We start from the raw sequence: 22093 nt of genomic DNA, 5'->3' as shown, positions 1-22093 counted from the left end.
TAAGCAGTGCTAATACACAAGTTAGAAAGAGTATGATAGGCTTCTTTGGTGGTTCATGTTTTTTTAGAATGCTTCATTTTTGAGTTCAAGGAAAGTTCTGATTCAAATGAAAAGTGTGACTTCTCTGGGCTGTCAGTACCCTCTCCAGTTCCCGCTCTGCCCCCGGTTTATTCAGTTGTAGAAGGGACACGCTTACTTTGTATTCTGAATCTCATGCATATGGGGCCACTGAAATTCTGTGCTCATGGGCCATTGTAAATGTTATCTGTAAATGGGGCAGCAAGAACTGCAGGTACACATATTGCACATATCTCTGCTCACACTCATTCACCATGTGTCCCATGAATGTCCCAGTATCTCATTGAACTTTACCTACAAATATCAAGTTATCAGGATTTTCAATGTGGTTATAGCATTGAACCAAGTATGAGGTCCTTGCGAATGTGAGGGCTTTGGGTTCAGGTGATGATGATGCCACTGGTCTGGGGACCACATTATAAGAATCCTTGACTTAGATAATTCCCATAATTTTCCAGTTCATTTTGAATGTATAAATTCAAAAACAGGCAACATTTTGCTTATTATCCCAACAACAAAGGCTTTCAAAGTTTTTCCAAAAGAATCGGATTGCTTCCCAAACAAATGACTCCTACGAAATAACATTTTAATGAGTTAAAGGGCAGGAAAATAAGAAACATCTAAATCGAATTTGTTCAAAAATACATACGGTTTTCCAAAAGTAAAGGCCTGAGGCAAAATTGGAATCATGTTTTACTGAACCCAAAAGTTTGGGAAAATGCTGGAAGATACTTAGCTGGACTCAAGATGCCTGAAAGCATTCCCTGTTTCTAGAATTTCACTTTGGCAGGTAAACTTCTGACCTGAGCTTGTTCCACCAAAGGGTACAGGATTTCAATAGCACAGAAGAGAGGCTATTTCCAGAGTTAAGATTCTTATTTCTCGTTAATTTTCTCTTACTTTTTTAGGTTAATATAATTAGCTCAAGCTATTTCTGTCTTCTTACCAGGGAAGAATTTACCTCTTCTTCACCCACATTTATTTTTTCTTCTTTGGTATGATCCAAGGATAAAATTTGCAAATTCCAAAGCAAACTCCCTCAGTTCTGAGGCTTATCCCTTCACCTTGACGAGTATTTTCACTCTCAGCAAATGTGAACTTTTGCTGCAGATTTGAAGCAGTTTCTGTGCAAGATTGGAGCTCACACGTGAAGGCAGCTCTGTAGAAGTACAAAGTGTTGTCCCTAATCCTCATAATATCCAAACCCTGTCATCTGGTCCAGCTAAGGACTAGGGAGATCTAATCAGAGGTATTTGCCTTGTTTTAAGCTTGTGGGTATGAAGCATTAGCAAATTTACACTTGACCAAGTTGTTTCCTCTTCTGTGGGAAAATGTTTTTCCCTCCTCTCCTTCTGTCCTTTCGGCTTTTGTTTGATTTTGCAAACACACTGCTTTAACCTCTTTTCTGATACTGTGTCCTTCCATTCTTAGGGCCTGAGTAAAGAAAATGAATGCATGATTCCTCATTCTACGATCTTAAGTAAATATCATAGCTTTCATTGTTATGGGGTTTTTATACTTCAGTGGTTTGGAATTGACCTGAACTAAGAGGCACAAACAGCTTTGCCACTAAATTTATGTGACCTTGTGTGACCTTGGGTAATTTGCAACATTTCCGAACTTCACTTTTATTATGAGTTGCACAGGAATACCATCACCTATCTTAAAACACATGTTCTCAAATACTGGGTTATGTATTAAAATGGAGATTTCATACTCTACTCTCAGAGTTTGATTTAGTATGTGTGCCAGAGACATTTGCTGTTCACTAAACAGTCAAGGACTGTTAGGCAAGGCCAAGGACTATGAGGAAAAGTGACTTGTGTATAATCATTTTTCCAAAGCATTTTAAAGCTGCTACCTGATGATCTCAGCTCTCTTTTCCATTTGCCATGTGTTCCAGTTGTATACTAACAGGATGGAAACAGCCTGGATCCCTGAATTGCTACTTGGAAGGGAGGTGTCATAGAAAGTCATTAGACCTATGGTAGACTTTGAGTAAAGAATGAGCTTTTAAATACTAATAAACAGATATTTGAGGGGTGAACCTCTTTCTGTAGCATAAACTAGCTGATGGCAAAACCAGCATATGATGCCACAAGTATGGTGTTGCTGTGTTAGGCTGTTCTTGCATTACTATAAAGAATCACCTGAGACTGTGTAATTTATTGAGTTTTCATTGGCTCACAGTTCTATAGGCCACACAAGCATGGTGCCAACTTCTGCTATGCTTCTGGTGAGGCCTCAGGAAGCTTACAGTCATGGTGAAGCAGCAGCAGGCACATCACATGGTGACAGCAGGAGGAGGAGAGAGAGGGCGGGGAGGTCCCAGACTTTTAAATGAGATCTCATGTGAAATAACTGAGCAAGAACTCACTCATCACCAAGGGGATGGCACTAAGCCATTCATGAGGGAATCCAGCCCCATGATCCAATGTCTTCCTGCCAGGCCCCACTTCCAACATTGGGAATCACATTTCAACATGAGATTTGAAGGAGACAAACATTCAAACTGTATCAGCTACCATAACAAAATCCCAATGGATGTGGCTTAGCAGTCAGGCAACAGGCAGAGTGGAAATTGGTAATGGAGACTAAAAATGTGGAGCTGATGCGAGTCAGTAGAAAAAAATGTAGGAGCTCTCACCTGTGATAACTTAGAAGACGGACCACATGATACTGAGATGGCAGCTCTAGGGGAGTGTTTTAGAAGATATAAAATAGTAGTATGGTTTGGCCACTATTGGCAGCAGTCAGCAAAGTACTATTTAAAAAAGAGGGAGGCGGACATGCACACATTTTAGAAGGAATTGGTACAAATCAAAGGCAACAGAGCCCAGAAATGTGAGGCCTTAAAAGATTGGAAAACCCACTGCATTTGAACCACAAACTGTGAGAAATGTGGTATAAAAAATCTGTGAATAACAAATGCCCAGAAACACAGATGATTCAAATGACTCAGGGCTAATATCGGATTTGGTGTGTGGCCATTAAGTTCAAAGGCATCTACAAAGAAATAAAGCAGTTTTGAAAACCGTGTTTCAAACAAAACCTGTAGATGTTACTGGCAGATGGGACTAAATGCAAGCAAATATATGGGAATTTTTGACAAAGTTGTATCTGTCTAAAAAGCAAGGAACTTAAAATGACCCTTGGCCCTCAAACTTCCCTGAACAGAAAGCTAGTAAGGAGGGCATATGCCACAATACCCACTTCAGAGACAGCAAAGGACAATAATGGAAGATTAAGAACCTCCTAGAGGGTAGAGCCAGATGCTATACTGTCACCCAAAGGCAAGCTAATCTTGCATTTTAACACTTTTCTGCCCTGCCCAGAGTATTGAGTAGTATGAACTCAATTTGTGGTCACCGACAGACCTTCTGCCTCTCCAAGATATAAAGGAAGCCTTTTCCAAATCTTTTGAACTGCCCTGTAGTCAGTTTTATTTGTATTGCACTTTAACTGCACAAGTATTTGTCTTTTTTTTTAAGTTAAGATAAACCTTGATGTTGAGTTTGGTGGTAGTTGTAGGCTGACAGGTTAGACAAGTCTTTTTGGTATGTGGGGAAAAAAATGGAATCTGGAAAAGTACATTCTTCCCATCAGAATTATTGAGAAATCAGCTTGAAAAATAGCCAGGTTACTTGGGGTTCTGGAGACCTGACGTGGGGTTGGGCCAAGGGCCCCATCTTGGGTTTGCCCAATGGTTGTATGTGTCTCCATGCAATGTGTGTTTAGTGAATGTCTGAATCAGTGGCGTTTGGTGTAGGTGAGGGCCTTAGGTATTATTTAGCTTAGAGCCCTACAATGAGACCCATTTCATCAGCGCTGTTAACACTTTGACAGGGTACACACTCTTTCATGGATTACTTCCACTAGTTAGAAAAACTGTAAATGCATTGAGCTTAAATGTGCCTCCTCTCTCCATGAGTCTAGACCTGCACCTGTTTCAGCTCCTGTGTCTACATTTCTGAAATTAGAATCTGTCATCACTAAGTAGAAGAGCAGTCAGGAGGAGACCAAGTAGAAGGCAATCACTGACTAGAGAATAGGAGCAGTCTCCCCTAAGCCTGTTTCAGAACTGTGTCCTCACTGTTCAAACAGTCCAACAGCCAAAGTGGAATTTCATAATAGCAGATCTCCTTTGCTTGCTTTTCTTGGAGGCTGTAAAAAAGACTCGTGTATTAGAGTAACCCTACTTAAAATTCCCTTTTTCTCGCCATCCCTCTCCCTTTGCTTACTGTAGATTCTTTGATAGCTTGCTCTGCCCAAAAGAAGATAGGAGACAGACAGACACACACACACACAGACACGCAGACGGACAGACAATAAACTTTACCTGGGGGTGTGAAGGTAAGCAAACCAACAAAGTAAAGATTTATTTGAAATGGCCCCCACAAAGAAAATAGAATTTATGATGTGATACTATTATGTAAAAGGATAAAAATTACTGAAAAAGTGGCCCATAAATATGAAAAGAACAAAAATAAAATTGCTCCACTCCCTCAAGCCTGGCCAAAGCATATTTTCACCTCTTTTGCTCAATTTTCTCCCAGTTCTGAATATAAAAGCCCAGAAAATCAGGGAGAGAAGCTCTTTGGAGCTTATCAGGGGTGGGAAGAGAAACTGAGTGGGCAGAACAAGAATTGTTTTGAGAGTGTAGGGAATGAGTGGGAACACCTTCTGCCTTTCGTCTATCACATGAGTGGAAGCACTTAAGGACAGCATAGAATTGCACTGTATGTGTATCACTGCCTTAGAGAGATTGTGGCAGGTATTGGACTGTTTCTCAGTTGAACACTTTGAAGCAGAGTTCATTTGTATATTCATGTATCCATCCAAATAGTTTTGAGTGCAAGGCACTGTCCCTGTAATTACATGGCAGTTCTTCAGCTGGTTAATAACACCTTTATCTCTACTATAAAGATGATGATGATGATAATGTGTAGTGTGTGTTCAATTCTGTATCAGACATTGTATGTTTCAAATATATATACACATATGCTTTGTGACTAGAGAGCCCTAAATAAGAAGCAATCCAGGAGGAGAAACTTAAGAAACAGAAGTTGGATTCTGGGGAGTGGTACATGGTTCTAACATTTCAGTGAGAAACAATTAAAAGTTCTATAAGAATTTTATCAAGGATCTATGAAGTTTAATACATCCCTACAGCTAAACTCTGAATCTGTACCAAAAGTTCAATTTGTTGGACAGTCACTGTTTGTTGAGGGCCCCTATCTTATATATCTTTCATTTCCTTCCTAATCCTCTCCTAGCCTAATGTGAACACATAGCAGATGCTTACTTGCTATAGAACTTCAGAGTTGCAGGTGGGTTTAGAGACCAACACAGACCAACCCCTGAATTGTAGATGAGAAGTGAGGAACCTGTCTGGACCTTTAGAACAGTTGTCTGATTGATTGTTCAGCTTCTAGCTCCCCAAGTGCTATGTAGCCTCTATGTCCCTTCTAGCTTGGCTCGTGTGTGTTCATCTGTCAAGTTTCAGGTAGTGGCCTTAATTGAACTGACTCACTTCTGAGTCCCAATCAAAGTTAGGTCTCCCCTTCTAATTCTCCATCAAAGCACTCCTTGCATAGCACTTTCCACCACTTATAATTAAACTTTAATTTTTGTGACTATTTTCTAATGTCTATCTTCTAACCAAGCTGTGAGTGCCGTGAAAGCGAGAATTAGTCTGTTAATTCATCACCACATCTCCAGTGCCTAGCATAGCCCCAGCACATAAGAGCCTGGTGAATATTTGTTGAATAAATAAGTGGTTGGAAGGCACACACACGAGCTGTCTTTGTACAACACAAATCTGTTTGTCTTTCTCCTGCCTAAAATCCTTCTTTAGTTACTCACTTTTTAACAGTCAAGAAAAACATGTTTTAGTCTGCTTAAAAAGAGCTACCACAATTTGGTTTCTTGTCTAAGCTCCTCAGGTGCTTTCAGACCTCTGTGCCTTTGCATATGCTGTACCCTCAGAGAAATACTCTACCTGCTGTTCCCGCCCAAGTGGGTAAGCACCTACCCTTCCATCACCTTCTTAGTGAGGCCCAGACTCCCCAAGCAAGGGCTGGTTGGTTGGTTCTTAATGTTTCCACAGTGCTTTGTCAGTATTTCTGTGAGAGTAGAAGGGTGGCATACTTTCTTTCTCAAACTTGTCCTGGAATTCTTTCCACTTCCCCCAAGGCTGTTGTGAATAAGGGAGTGGTCAAGGGTGACACACAGCCAATGGTTCGTCCACCAGCTGCCTCTGGCAGCTCCTTGCTGCTGTCTCTCCTCCCAGGTCTGTCTCCTTTTATTTTCCTGGCCTTTCTTGTGATCTCCCTCTTTGTCTTTTGCAGGGTCCTCATCCCCAAATTTCTCTCCTACCATGTTAGGTGCACTGATTTCACTCTTTTTGTTTCTCCTTTGAGAAATATAATGCCTGGGAAGAGGCAGCAGCTCACATTGCACACCTAAATAGTCCCAGTAAGGCATTTTCCTGAATAAAAAGCTTTTTCTCCTGAGGTGGATTCTGCTTTCCCCTAGTCTGCAGAAAGAAGGCAGCCAAGTTTCTGGCTTTAAATGGTAACTTTTCTTTCCTCTTTTAGATGCCTTAGTACCTAAGCAGAAACAAGTGTCTTTTATAAAGCCACTTCACTTTGACATCTCAGGTTCTCAGCAGGCTTGGTAACAGCGGCTTGCCCATTCATCTCTGGGGACCACTTTTGAAGCCGACTCTGTGAAGAGCTGTATGAACTCTATGAGGCTCTATAAAGAAAGGCATCATTAGGAAGGAGATGTTCTTAGCAATGGCTCTGCAAAGTTTAAACTCCAATTTCCTCATTCTGTATTCAGAACAATTGCTCTTAAAGTATTCGCTAAGGACAAGCATTTTATTACTCCCATACTCAACAATGTGGGAAAAAACCAAGTCCTCCTAATGAAGACCAAGCAGCTGGACCTGCAGAGCTCTAGCGTTACCTCTGTTTGGGGTTTCCTCTATTGCTGGGAGCCCACTTAGTTGATTAATTTTGTACTTAATGAATAGGGTTGTGCATTTTTCCAGCTGCTTCTAGGAGAAACTGAAACAGGATTGGAGATTTTGAAAATTTGTAACCTCTCCCCAACCAAAACACACACACACACACACAAAATAAACTTGTCTGTGGCCTCTTTTTATCATTTCCATCCTTTCTGTTGTGAAGTCCAGTGGATGTGAAGCAGATAGAAAAGAGAATAGGCACAGAGAATGTACGCACAGATATAATATGGGTAAATTCTACTAACCAAACAAGCAAAAACCAAGCTTTAATTAATTCAGTTATGTTTAGATCTAGTACTTTTTTACTGAAACAGAGCCACTGAGAAAATATGACATGATAACACTTAGTAAAACCTCTGAACATATGAAAGGACTTAAAACAAGATTAGTAATGGATAATACTACCTTACATTTATATAACACTTGGCATATTTCAAAAATGTTTCATGACCAGTGAAAGACTGAATGTCACATTACTTGGGAAAAGAAAAAAAGGGAGGCTGTTTCTATTACAATTTATGGATAAAGAAGTAGTTTTATCATATGACCTTTTTCCAAGGTCATATGATGACTTAAATAAGAAGATCCTTTCTGTGGCAATTAGCATTATTTTTAAAATTGTCAACAGATACTAGAGAGTTTTCTTTCGAACTAATCTACTATCTTATATTCCATCCAGATAAATAAGGAAAAACAAATCAGTTGAAGACGAGAAAACAAAATTTCTGTTTCCCTTGAAATGCATTAAGTCTAACTGTAGTCATGAGAATCTGAAGATGTAAAATCTAAAACTAGCCAATATTAGAAACTCTGAGTACCAACTTAAATTGATAAGACTTAAACAGCAAAATACACTTTTTATCTGCTTTTAGATTAGTATGCCAATTTTGATCCACATAAAACAATCGACATTTATGTTGCACTTACACATAAATTTACAAAAACTATTCTATTTAATCTCATTTTTTTGTGTGACTGACAAATTCACTTTCATGGAAAGAGACTTCCGGAAGACCAAAAAAAAAAAAAAAAAAAGGGCTCCAGAGGAGCCCAGAAAACATTTTTACACAAAATCTAAGACCACAAAAAGGCCTTACAAAAGACCCTTATTACCCAATTCAGTGCATGGGCAAGGATGTATAGGAGACACACTTAGTTATGAAGACAAAGTGTTTCAAATGAATGGTTATGATAATCTATGATCAGCTATTGGGTAAAACATACACCCACTTAATTATAGATGGATAAGGGGATACATATATTTCAGCATTCTATATATGACTCAGAGATTTATGAGAAACCAATTCCTCAAGCTTTTAATATTAGTGAACAATAGCTATCACATACCTATATCAGTCACTCATGCACACATTTACCTAGTCCCAACCACAAAAAGACATTTTTTCATTTATCTTCTCAACTTGAATTCTATCTAAAATTCCTTGGTACCTGAGGTTGAAAGCATCAGGTACTAAGTCATCCTCCCTGCTAAAATTAAGCTGTCTCTGTATACACAAATGGTGACAGCTGAAATGCACTCTGGGTCTCTGCTAATAGATCCCCCATTTAGACGTTGGACAACTGAAGGCAGGGCATATTGACCAGGGGTCTTTCAGCTCTGGAATCTCCTGTCTGTCTTGGTCTATCAAAGCTCTATTTGCCACCTTTCTGGGCTTGGTGCCAACCTTGTATTTTTAGACAAACAGAGTAGTACTCTGAAGTTGGAATTCTAAAAGTGTGCCTTTTTTTCTTAAAAAATTGTTTTATTCAGAGCTGGTACTAGTTGTTCTCAATTATTCAATGTATTTTATCACCTTAAACTAATTATTTATTTAATGGATTTCTCCAATTTTTAAAATTATGTCTATTGCAACATGCTCTGGGCATGAGTACAGAAAATGAACACATTAATTGTAATAAAACATTCAAGGTCTGAAACAAATTAAAAGAAGAGAGTTAACACAGGCTACTCAACATCTGCCATACACATATATACATATAGTACCTCTTTCCCATCCAAAATGCACCTCTGTACTCGCTAATACCCGCCTGTTGGGAGCTGGCTCTGCTTGTAACACTTTGGTGAGAACAGGGAAGAAAATGATGGTATCGTGGTAGTGTTCTCGCATTTTCCTCACAGCACTGGCTGCCGCCTCTGCTACCCTCTGAAATGCCTGTATATCACCTCTCAGGACATTTTTAGTTTCACACCACAAATGAGATGAACATTAATTATAGGTTGGAAAAGGGACTGGAATGCTGTGGCGGCACATTCCATTTTAATAGAAAGGGTCTGAGGGAATGTGCTATGCACCTCCAAGCATGCTTTTATTGTTGAGTACTCCTTTTTTTTTCCATGTTATTTTTTTCTTTGTTTTTGTTATTACTTTTAATTTATACCACTTTAAGATCTTAAAATTCTGTGAGTGAATATGAAGATAACATATTGTATGAAACGGAATATATTTTAAAAAACGTTTTTAACACATTAGAACCTTAATTGTAATCCAATTTGATGGAGCAAGGATCAAATTTCTTGACCCATGATTTGACCAATCAAGTGATTTATCTGGGAAGACTTGCTTTATATACAAAAGGTGAATATTTCCCTCTTAGACTTACATCCCTTACTTTCCAATTTGCTATTTAATTTGGATAAAGTTCTTGGTGATTTTACATGTGCTGTCGAATATCTTCAAAATCCAATGAGTTCACTTTCAAAATAGTAAAATGTAAATTTGTTCTCTTAACACTCAGCCTCACCACATTCATACCATAACATTTTATGTTATTTAATATGGCTTTTAAAACGTGTATTAGTAATGTGCTAATGAGACCTTACAGGCTTTAATTCATGACAGAAGATGCAATAAAGGCTATTATGACTAGAGCTTCCTTGGCAATCAGGAATCAGATTTTTTTCTAATGTAAGAAAACTGGTCAATTTTCTACTCTATTGATGTTTGCCATTATAGTAATGAAGCAGGCTACATTTTCTTTGTAATAAGATGATTAATTTGGTTATTGACTTTCTGTTTCAATTTCATGTTTCATTTAAATGATTTGAAAATACAGGTTCTGTATTTTTCCACTACATGCTTGGGTCAGATGTAAGACATTTATTCTATTTGGTTCCCAACTTTAATATCAGAAAGGAATTTTTTTCTTGTTCCTTTTTTCCCCCCCTTCTTAGAAGCCATTAAACAGATAAAATTATCAATTGAGATTAACAGCATATAATGTCACCCAATACAAAGGGAAACTGTGTATTCATCTTAAAACTTGAATTTGAATGTGATATCATACAGATAGAAAAATTCTGAGACAGCAGAAGAGTAAAAAGTCATCATCTTTTTGTGTGAGTCACTTTCTCCTGAGGCCATTTTTTTTCAAGCCAGTTTACTTTATGGAGATGGGAGAGTGCAGAACTTCAAAATGCCAATGCACATGACCTTCTGATTATATGGACTTGTGTAGTTTTCTGAACGTAGGTCTTATTACTTCCATAAGTTGATGGCTCCTTGAGGACAGATGGCATATTTTATATGTCTTTGTATGATACCTAGCAAAGAGCCCTGCACAAAGTAGGTGAACAACAAATGTCTCTGTTAAATAAAGTATCATTAGAAGCATAGACGAGAGAGAGGTAGGGAATGAGATAAGAGGTTCCAAGGACATGTCTATAAGTAGGTACTTATGTTTGTTGTGTACTTTATTTTTATTGAAAGACCCTCTCTAAATCCAAATAGTCATCTTCTCAGGTCTGTGGGATACAACCATTCCCCAATTACTTGGCTTAACATTTCTTCCTGCAGAGCCACTATAGGGGTAAATCAGGGATGGTCAAGAGGATTCATTCCATATATCAACCAGTTATGTTGAATTGGTGGTGATCCCTTGGGCTACAGTATGGAGAAAGCAGATCAGACTATTCCTGGACCCAGTGAAAAAGAAGGACAAGATGGCCGTCTATGAGCTGGATAATCAAGACAGTCCTGTCTGCCTGGTAGCATGACCCTTCTCCAAGATTTGCCCCTCATCCTTCTTTCAAAGCCCAGATCAAATTCTACCTCTTCAAGATGGCTTTTCAGATCCCCACCCTCAAGCTAGCACCCTCCCTTTCCTGCTCATATAGCAAATTATTCTAGCCTTTATTCTCATATTTGTCATAGTTTCCTCATCCATCTATTTCTCTCTACCTACCTAGTTATTCATGTCAATTCCACTAGAGTAGTTTCTCATGGGGAGGCAGGGATAATCTCTTTCACTTTTCTGTCCCCTATGTGCCCAGTATAAATGGGCTTTACTTATAGGATATGCTTCATAAATGACAATGAAGGAAACTGAACAGCAGACTGATTGATGGAAGGTTGCCCAACAGATCATTACAGTGATAAGAGAACTGATGCTATGTTAGAGAAGTAGAATGTTCTGTCACTGCAGATTGACCCTGATCTACAGCTGGGGAAGAACTGTATGGGATTCCACAGACTATGAGTATCAATGGCACACAATCATTCTTGAGTTTTTGCCAGTACAAGAAGAGACTGAGGCATCTAATGCTCTAAATGTCACTTCTGTCAACACAGAGGGTAACTCAGAGTGGCCAATTCCACTCAACCATCCAAGAAAACAAAACAAGAAAAGTAGACATTAAAAAAGGGCAATGTTCTGCACTTCACAAGTCTGTGACCTTGGCCAAATTACTTAACTTCTACAAGCCTTAGTTTCTTCTTCCTGTGTAACATGGAGATGATGGTATCTACTTACATGCAAGAGTTGAGAGAATATATGCAAAATTCTTGGCATGGTACACTCAAAGAATATTAATTGAATTATGAAGATGATTGTATCCACTATTCCCTTTTCCCTTCTTGACCATTTCATTTCCATTCATATAACTTTACTTTATATATACACTGCTTTCCTGTGTATGAGAAAAAGGACTGTCCACTGGTAGAAATATAGCCTGAGGTTTTTTTTTGTTTTGTTTTTAATTCTCTATCTCTTTTTTTTTTTTTTTTTTTTTGAGATAGAGTCTCGCTCTGTTTCCCAGGCTGGAGTGCGGTGGTGTGATCTCCACTCACTGCAACCCCTGCCTCCCGGGTTCAAGAGATCCTCCCACCTCCCAAGTAGCTGAGACTACAGGTGTATACCACCATGCCTGGCTAATTTTTTGTATTTTCAGTAGAGACAGGGTTTTACCATGTTGCCCAGGCTGGTCTGGAACTCCTGACCTCAGGTAATCCACCTGGCTTGGCCTCCAATAGTGCTGGGATTACAGGCATGAGCCACCGTGCCCAGCCTGTTTTTAATTCTCTAACCCCTCACCCCTGAATTTTTAAAACCACTACGGAACATCACGGAATGAAAATGGAGACCATGTGACTTCTTTAGCTTTCCAAAAAAAACAGGTTTACTGATTATACACAGCTAGAATGGTTGGCATAATTGTTATGAATGACAAACCCTTCAATTCATGGATGCATATGAGTCAGTGATGTTGGGATAAATGTCTTTGGATACACATTACACAGTGCTCCCAGACGTTTATGTTCCTTCCCACTCCCTAACCTAATCCTAAAATGTTAGCTAGCTAGACAGAGCGTAAACCGAAAACTCATACTTGCCCTCAGGACTCTTCCCAATCACTTTCGCATGTGATTATCTTTGTTTGTACATAGAGTGGCCATCTTTGTTACAATGAAGACGCGAAAGCCCAAAGGTTGGCTAATGTAACCATGGAAACCAAGCTAATCAATGGTCAAATCTGTACCAAGAATAATTCTAGAGACTTCAGTTGCTTCAGAGATGGATGAGGTAGGAGTTTTTCTTAGAGGGATGCAGGTCTGTTTGTGGTCACTTAACTGGGTTGATTCCTGCATAGTGTTAATGAGCATATGGAAAGATAACAAAAGCAGCTAACACTTATTGAATACTAAAGTCTGAAGTAGTGTGCCAAGTACTTTACATGTATTATCTCTAATCCTTATCACAAGTATATGAGGTAGGTACTATTATTAGACCCACTTTCTAAATGAGAAAATAAGCTCGGACTAGTAAGTAATTTGTTTAAGGTCATTCAACTAAGTGGCCAAGGATAAAACTTAAATTTAAGTCTCCCTGACTCCCAAGTTCATATTCTTTTTTTTTTTTTCTTTTTTTGAGATGAAGTCTCGCTCTGTTGCCCAGGCTGGAGTGCAGTGGTGTGATCTCAGAAACCTCTGCCCCCCGAGTTCAAGTGATTCTCCTGCCTCAGACTCCTGAGTAGCTGGGATTACAGGTGCACGCCACCATGCCCGGCTAATTTTTGTATTTTTAGTAGAGACAGGCTTTCACCATGTTGGTCAGTCTGGTCTCAAACTCCCGACCTCGTGAACCACCTGCCCCAGCCTCCCAAAGTGCTGGGATTACAGACGTGAGCCACTGCGCCAGTCCCCAAGTTCATATTCTTACCTAACGCAGACACTGCTTTTATCTCTTAGTCACTTAACATTAACTGTTTCTGTTTCATGACCAGAACTTATACTCTGATTTTGTCCCCCCTTTTGAAGAAATGAAGGTGGGAGGCAGTGGGATGGGGGAGATAGGGAGAGGAAGAGGTTGGGGAGGGAGGGACGGCTCATTCAGTGATTGTGTGCCATCTATATTCATTCATTCCTACTATGTGCCAGGCATCACACTAGATGCCAGGTCTCACCTGTGATGAAAAGTAACTCTCTTGTTCTCATGAGGCTAAATGCCCCAGGGTCCTACACCCACTTCTCCCAGTGAGTCAAATGTGTGTGAGCTTTTGAGGGGACGAGGGTGCCATGCTGTGGTATCACCTAAAGCTTTCTCTAGATAAGTGGATGTGAGAAAATCCAACAGCTGAGAGCAGCTCAGAGAAATGTTCATGGAAATACGTAACTGTTTCTCTTAAAGCCAATCTCCAGTCCCCTGCTTTGACTTTGGGTACGTATAATGTACTGTATACTCCCTTCCCTCTGTGTGAAGCAGATCATGTTGCAGCCCTGAAGTTATGTGTGGCTATAGTGAAGCAGCAGGCATAACACTCTGCTGTTGGCTGGTAACTGTTTCCAATAACAGACAAGCTGCATCAATGCAGGGTTTGGAATGCAACACAGGACATAGCTAGGGGCCTCCTTGTTTTCTGTCACTAAGGGTGGAGAGGGCCCTAAGGCAGGGCCTGGGTGGGCCTCTCTTCCTAATAACTCTTCTAATGAATCTCAGAACTGTCCTGGGAATTATTAGTTCTGCCTTCTTTCTATCCATGGTAGGATTGATTTCCTTACTAGCCAATGACTTCCAGGCATTAAGAGCTCTGGGACAGGAAAGAATGGGGACAACCAGAGACCTCCTCCCCGCCAAAATATGTTCAGTGATTGTGACTCACTGCATCATCTGGCCTCACAGAGCAATTTTCCAAATATTTCTCCTCAACATCTCTTTCCATCAAACTAAAATGTCAATTTTTTTTTAAAGCTCTGATTAAAGGATAAAAAGTTTCATAATGGGATTTGAAAGCCTGGGCAATCATATCATTAAAAAAAAAAAAAAAATTGGCTGCCAAGTAGCTTGCTCAAATGACACTAGGCACATTGCCTAGTGAACTTTAGATGAATAGGCATTGGAGTCTGTCTGGGCCTGATTTGCAGAGACTTCTCGAAGAAGGGAATCTGCTGTGGGCATGCAAACTACAGCAAGACTGAGCTGTGCGTGGCTAGCTTTAGGGAAGGCTCCAGCCTGGGGAGCTTGGAAGGTGGTCTTTATCAGCCTGCCAAGATATCTGTGTGGAGTCACACCCACCGTTTCTTCTCCCAAAGAGACAGATGAACAGATTCCACTATGACCAATGCAATATGGTGAACAGATGTTTGCCTCACACAGCTGAAGTGAGTTGGCTTTCCAGAGATTTAAAGGAAGGAGAAGGTGTCTTGGGAACCGTATTCCCAATATTACGATACCAATCATAACTCATTGCTACCACTCCAGGATGGGGGGCGGGGGCGGAATATAGTTCTGTGCCATCCACCAGTAGCTCCTCCAGTTCAAAATCCAGATCCAAGAGAATGTAATTCATGAAGCGATATTTACCAGGTAGCTCTAGCAGCCTCTGTCACCTTCACCTGGGCTCACTGTGACATCACTAGTACATTTAACCCTTCATTTACATTTACTCATCCACATTCTACCCTGACTCATATCCTTTGTTTCCATAATAAACTTTTAGCAACTATAGACATTCATCTTTCCCTGAGCTCACCTTTTTCCTGAACTGACCCCATCAACCTGTGAGACGGCCAAAGGCTTTTGCCTAGTCTTTGAGTCAGCTGAATACACAGACACCTGAACCTATGCCAGTACGTCTTTATCATATTTGTAGTCCACCTGCTCTTTGTTTATCAGCTGTCTGTACACACGGAAGATAACTGCATTCTCCTTACTTGAGTTACATCAGTGAGTAGTGTCTTTTGTTACTGCCTAGGGTGAGCCAAGAACATTACTACAGTGAATCAGGAACACCTTTGTTCATGCCACAAAATCCAGTTTGTCTTTTTCAAGGATGCACCTCACTTTAAGAAAACTTAATATATGAAAATTTAGATTCCATTAAGAAAATTCAAGTTTCACATAGCTTTTCAGGACGTCACTTGGCTACATAGAGCAGTGATTCTCAAGGAGATTGACAACACCTCCTCAGAGATGCTTTAAAAATTTGTGGTGGCATTTTTGCTAGTCTGAATGATTGAAGTGATGTGACTGGCATTTAGTGAGTGGGCCTTAGGGAGGCTAGATAGGATAGTTTTATACAACAAAGAACTGTCCCAGCAGGCATCCTAGAGTCTCAACTCTTTCAGACATAATCAAAAATATTGTATACAGTTTCAATATAGTCTAAATTTTTCAGGAATGCAACTATTTTATAAATCAAAGCAGACTGTATTTGATTTGTTTGGAACTTTACCAAGAGGTTTTCATCATTTGGGGGAAAAAAATCACATCATGGACAGCAATGCAATAAGTGGTTTTCAAGTCTCTAATGTAACACACCTGCATCCATCTGCATTGGGCTGTGCATTCATGGTAATACTATTGGTATTAGTAATAGCAATATCCATAGTAATAAACTGTGTCTTTTTTTTTTTTTTTTTGAGATGGAGTCTTGCTCTGTCACCCTGGCTGGAGTGCAGTGGCATGATCTTGGCTCACTGCAACCTCCGCCTCTCAGGTTCAAGCGATTCTCCTGCCTCAGCCTCCTAGGTAGCTGGGATTACAGGTGTGTATCACCGCCCCTGGCTAATTTTTGTATTTTTAGTAGACAGGGTTTCACTATCTTGGCCCAGCTGGTTTTGAACTCCTGACCTTGTGATCCACTGGCCTTGGCCTCCCAAAGTGTTGGGATTACATGAGTCTCTGTGCCCAGCCTAAACTGTGTCTTTTAAAAAATGTCTTCTAGTGCTGTCATGCCTGAGGACTTTACTGATGAAATGTGTTATTTTATTACAAATTACTTTTATCTCTCTTTCATATTATATATAGAGATTTATTTTTAAAATTTTGTATTGGTTATATAATTTATAAATTTCTGTGTAGGATTGTAAAGAAACTGTTATTACCTTTTATATATACAAAGAGTACTTTGGGTTTTACAGAGATGAAAACCATTGGCGTAAAGCAACATCTGTCTACTACTCAGACAGAGACATTTCCCATTTGCACAAATAGAAGTGATTTCCTCTGTGCTAGATGAGAACAGTGGGGCCAAGATTTTCAACCGAAGTTGTGTTATGGAAAGTCTGGAAAAGGTGCTCTATTCAACAGGACTTTAATTTAGTCAGCCGTTGATCAAACAATCCCTTCTATGCCTAGCTTATTTTCATTCCAGTATTTATTGATTCTATCACTGTGCTGGATATTGCGAGGATTAGACAACTCAGGGCCCTGACCATCTGGAAGCATAGACTGCCCTCTCTTGGAAGGCAATCTGCATGAAGAAGGGCATACCTCACAAACTTGGCACCCACAACTTCGACACCCAGGGTGTCAAGTGATGTTTCTTTTGATGAAAATTCTGAAACGCCCTGAGCCTTTCTTACAACACCATCAAGGTAGTTAAAATGCAGTGCTGGGGTTCTCTAAATCACAAATGTCAGGTGGCCAATAAGGACTATATATTCTAAAAGAGAAGAGGAACAAATTGACTCAGAGGAGTGGGAGGAAGATGGGCTTTGGAGTTGGGTAGATCTGGGTTCATAGCTTGGCTCTACCACTTACTGTCTCATCTTGGGAAGGCTCAATTTCCTCCTCCCTAAAATGGTCATAGTGCCATCTGCATCACTAAGCTGATTTGAGGATTAAATTAAGTCATAAACATAAAGCCATGGGTAGAACACCCGGCATATAAAAGGGACCAGAAAAAATGCGTTAATCACCATCATCCCCTTTTCCTTGGGAACTCTTAGATAAATCCTAGTACCTGAGAATCAAAAGTAACCTTAAAAATGATCTAGTCAAATGCTTCATTAGACTATGTAAATCTTCCTCTGTAGACTGTGAATGAAAAACTTCAAGCCCACATGTTTTCCTCTCTTGATCAGTGTTAACTAATTCTATTTTGATTACCTAAATATCGTAAGAGTTGTAGAAAAATATGAAAACATTCAAAGTTTACTTTATTGAAAATTACAATAAACTCATCCCCTCTGCAACCATCTTCCTCCATCCACCTAACCAAGTAACACTGAGTCATGTAAACAGAGTGAGTGGCCAGCTCAGATGTGATATCTACTGTTATCCATTTCTCTTTTAATATTTTAGTTCTCAGCATGTTAAACCAAATTGCTGCATAGAATATCCCCCAATTCTTCTGTGTATTCCAGCTCGAAATAACAATGAAATAGAAGAGATAAATTTATTCTTTGTCATTAACACAAGATAATTTACAGTAAAATTCTTTTAAAATGCCTCAAAGGCCACCCCAAACAGATGGGTATTAGATGGTATTGAATGTGTAGGCCAAAGTAGCTTTCCTGGGATAGGTCCTTGATAGCTTTACTTGCTTCCTGAGAGAGGCCCTGCTTACAGATTATTTCCTCTTTTCCTTAATTAAATATTGTGAATTTTGTCTTGAGAGAATAAAAAATTCAGCATAATCGACGAGACTAGGGGTCTCTAGCATTCTTTCGCCTAAGCATATGGCTTGTAGGTATAGACTCTGTCTCTAATGTCACTCTACCTGCAATCAATTTTCTCCCTGTAACTAGGCCTTCCTGAGAAATACAGTTATCAATAGGAAAATTTCCTTGCAGAAGAGGATAGACATAGCATAATAAAGTGGAAGGCAGTGTATATCCACAGACTGTGTTTCAAATGAGATTCTTTGACCTAATGTTTCTCTGGGAATAATTAATTCATTGGTCCCTGAATAGTTTTCTCATTTCTAAAATGGGGGTAATTCCTGCTTTACCTTTATTATAAGGTCTGTGAAAGGGCACAATATACCACATAATGCTAAAGAAGTGTAAAATGCTAAAGAGGATAGAATAGGGGTGGAAAAATCCAAGATAGGAAAACATTTCCTAACCTTAGAAAACATGAGAAATCTATGTCACTCTTGAGTGATGTCCTCTAGTCATTCCTTGAGTCAAAATTTACACATTATAATAATAACACAGTCACTCCAACTTTCTTATGTGTACGGTTTGCATACAACATCTTCTTTCATCCATTTACTTTCAGCCCGTATCTGTCATTATATTTAAAGTGTATCTCTTACAGGCAGCATGTTGTCATGTTGCATTTATCTATTTTGAAAATCTCTCCCTTTTGATTGTTCAGGCCTTTAATGTTTAATGTAATTCTTGTTATGGTTGGTTGAATCTATGATTTTATTTTATTTTCTACTTGTCTCCTGTTTTCTATTCCTTTTTCTTCCCTTCCTATACTTTGAATTATTTAAATATTTTTTAAAAATATATTTTCTTTATTGGCTTTGAAGCTGCATTTCTTTGTGTTATTATTTTTGTGTGTGGCAGCCCAGGGATTACAATACACATCCTTAACTCTCTACTGTCTATATCCAGTTAATATTTTACCACTTCATGTAACTCATAGAAGGTACCCACATAGGTCCATATCCACCCTTCCTTCTTTATGCTACAGTGGTTATTTGTATCACATCTGAATACCTTATAAACCTAAGACAACGTTATGATTTTCACTTTAAACATTTACATGGTTTGTAAATAAGTTAAGAGAAAGAGACAATACTTTAAAAGTAGTCTTTTGCATTTTTCCAGATATTTACCACTTTCATTGCTCTTTAATCTTTGCTGAGGATCGAAGTTTCCATCTGGTATCATTTTCTTTCATCCAGGAGAACTTCCTTCAGCATATCTTATAGTTCAGGTCTGCCGGTGAAAACTCACTTTAGTTTTGTTCTATGTGAAAATGTCATTATGTAGTCTTCATTTTGCGGGATGTATTTGCTGGGTAATAAATTCTGGTTTGACAATTTTTTATTACCTTTCAGCACTTTGGAACTATTACTCCATTCTCTTTCAGCCTTCACAGTTTCTGCTTAGAAACTGACCATTAATCAGGTCACTCTTTCCTTGTATAGGATGTGTCATTTTTCTCTTCCTGCTTTCAAGATTCGCTTTTTATCTTTGGATTTCAACAGTGTGACTCCGATGAGCTATGGTGAGGGCTTCTTTATGTTTATTCTGCTTGGTTTTCATCCATCATAATGTACCTGTACATTTTAGTCTTTCATCAAATTTGTTATTTATTGGTCATTCATTCTTCAAGTACTTTCTCTACTCCATTCTCTCCCCTCTCTTTTAGGATTTTATATGCATGCATATGGACTATCTGAAATTATCGAATGGATCTCTGAGGCTTCATTTTTTAGGTCATTCTTTTTTTCTCTCTCTGTCCCTGTTATTCATGTTGGATAATTTCTATTGATTTTTCTTCAAATTGACTTGCTCTTTTCTTTCACATCTCCATTCAACTCTTAAGTCCCTCTGGTGAATTTCTTATTTCAAATACTGTATTTTTCAATTCTAGACTTTTCACTTGGTTCTTTCTTGTGTCTGTTTCTCCAAGGAGATTTCATATCTTTTTACTCATCATGTACATTATTTAGGGTAGCATAGTAGACACGTTAAAATCTTTTAGTTTCAAAATCTGGTTCAATCTGGGGTCAGACCCAGTGGATTTTATTATCTCTTGAGAACATGCCCCACTTTCTTGGTTCTTTGTATGTTGGGAAATTTTGGATTATATTCTAGACATTAAGTTATACAGAGTGAATATTAAGTAGTGGAAATTCTGGATGCTGTTACCGTCCTTTGATAAATGTTGTTTCTTTCATTTTAGCTGCTAATTATTGTAGGGACTTAAGCTCCAAACTGTTTCTTGGGTGGTATCTGCGATCTCAGTTGAGCTCCTTTGTCTTTCAGCCCATATTTGTCTTTATATTTAAAGACTCAAAGTTAGCTGCTTTGAGTCTGTACACTGCATGCATAGTTTGTCAGAGATATAGGTAGACAGAATTTGGGGATACTCTCTCTAGATCTTTCTTTCTGGTGATTTCATCACACTTTTCAGTGTGTCCTGAAAAGACTGTTTTGTTTACAAGCACACCAGCTGCCTTGAGTTCACCGTACCACCTGCACTTACCCTCAAGCTGTAAGCTGTCAAGATGGTAACTTAACAAATACAGCTCCCCTTCCACCTTTTCCCGAGTGTCTACTTTCTACTCAAGCCTGCTTTATTGGCCTACTCTCCATTATTGACAGCTTTCTGTATTATATCTAGGATTAAAGTTGTTCTCCATGGGCAAGTCATCTAGTAGGGCCTTATTCTATTACTCTCAGAAGCAGAAGACACCTCACCACTCATTATGAATGTGGAAAGCTGGGACACTTCAGGATGCCCCATTATTAACAGAAAATTGAAAATGCATAAGAATTGCTTCAAACCCAAGCCATTCTCTTAAAATGTATCAATTAACATTTTTCTCTTCACTGAGCAGTATCATAACCATTTAAAGGTGACTTATTTCATCCTTAATTACCAGACTCAAAGCTCTAAAAGAAATGTTATTTTAATTTGATAGGGTTTGGTTCTCAGAAATTAATCTGGCTTTTGGACCCATCTCCCTAAACTCTCCCTAAACTCTCCCTAATTTACTTCAAAACTGCGTAATAGTTTGAGCCTCCTAATTCTGTTTCCTTACAGGTGTCCAGTCTGCAGTTTCAAAGATGTTCATAAAAGAAGGCTTAAGCCAGTTCAAATTACGGGTTCAATGTATACAGTCTACCCTTGCCCTGCCCCCCTCCTTTTCTTAATGAGACTTACAGGAACACCACAACTTCATGGCTGAAGGTTCTATGCCTGCTGGTTATTTCCCCTCTAAAGCCATAGTCTTCAATGACAGTATAATAATTTCCACAGTTGCTAACTTGTGTGTTGCAAGCCAAGAAGTAATACATTCAGATGAAAAACGTATAACAGGAGGAGATGAGCTACTGGGAAATAACCTGTTTCTAATCACATGAGTGTCATTTGTAATAAGGTGCAAAGGATACAAAATATTAAAACTATAAATGAATAGAAACTTTTCTCTACCCGTTTTTCATTTGGCCTCCACATTTCTTTGAACATTATTGACTTTCCTATTAAGTGGGCTCTTTGGTAGGTCAAACAGGCAATTGCCAGGCAACTACAGCATGAAGACTATTTTATTTGCTCGTCAGCAACTTCAGTGTCTATTTAGATTAGTGCAATCTTAATTATGTTAAAAAAAAAAGGCATGGAAACAAGATTAGAAGTTTGTTGAAATGTTAAAGCTGTTATCTCTGAATAAATGGGGTTAAAGGAAGAAATTGAAGCTTTTATTATCTCTTCACTGGCAGGAAAACAGATTTGAGCTCATGATCCTTGGACCAAAGTCAGGATCGGCACCATCCA

Source organism: Mandrillus leucophaeus, unplaced genomic scaffold (genome assembly GCF_000951045.1).
Source record: "Mandrillus leucophaeus isolate KB7577 unplaced genomic scaffold, Mleu.le_1.0 Scaffold443, whole genome shotgun sequence".
Taxonomy (NCBI): Eukaryota; Metazoa; Chordata; class Mammalia; order Primates; family Cercopithecidae; genus Mandrillus; species Mandrillus leucophaeus.
This window is presented reverse-complemented; position numbering follows the sequence as displayed.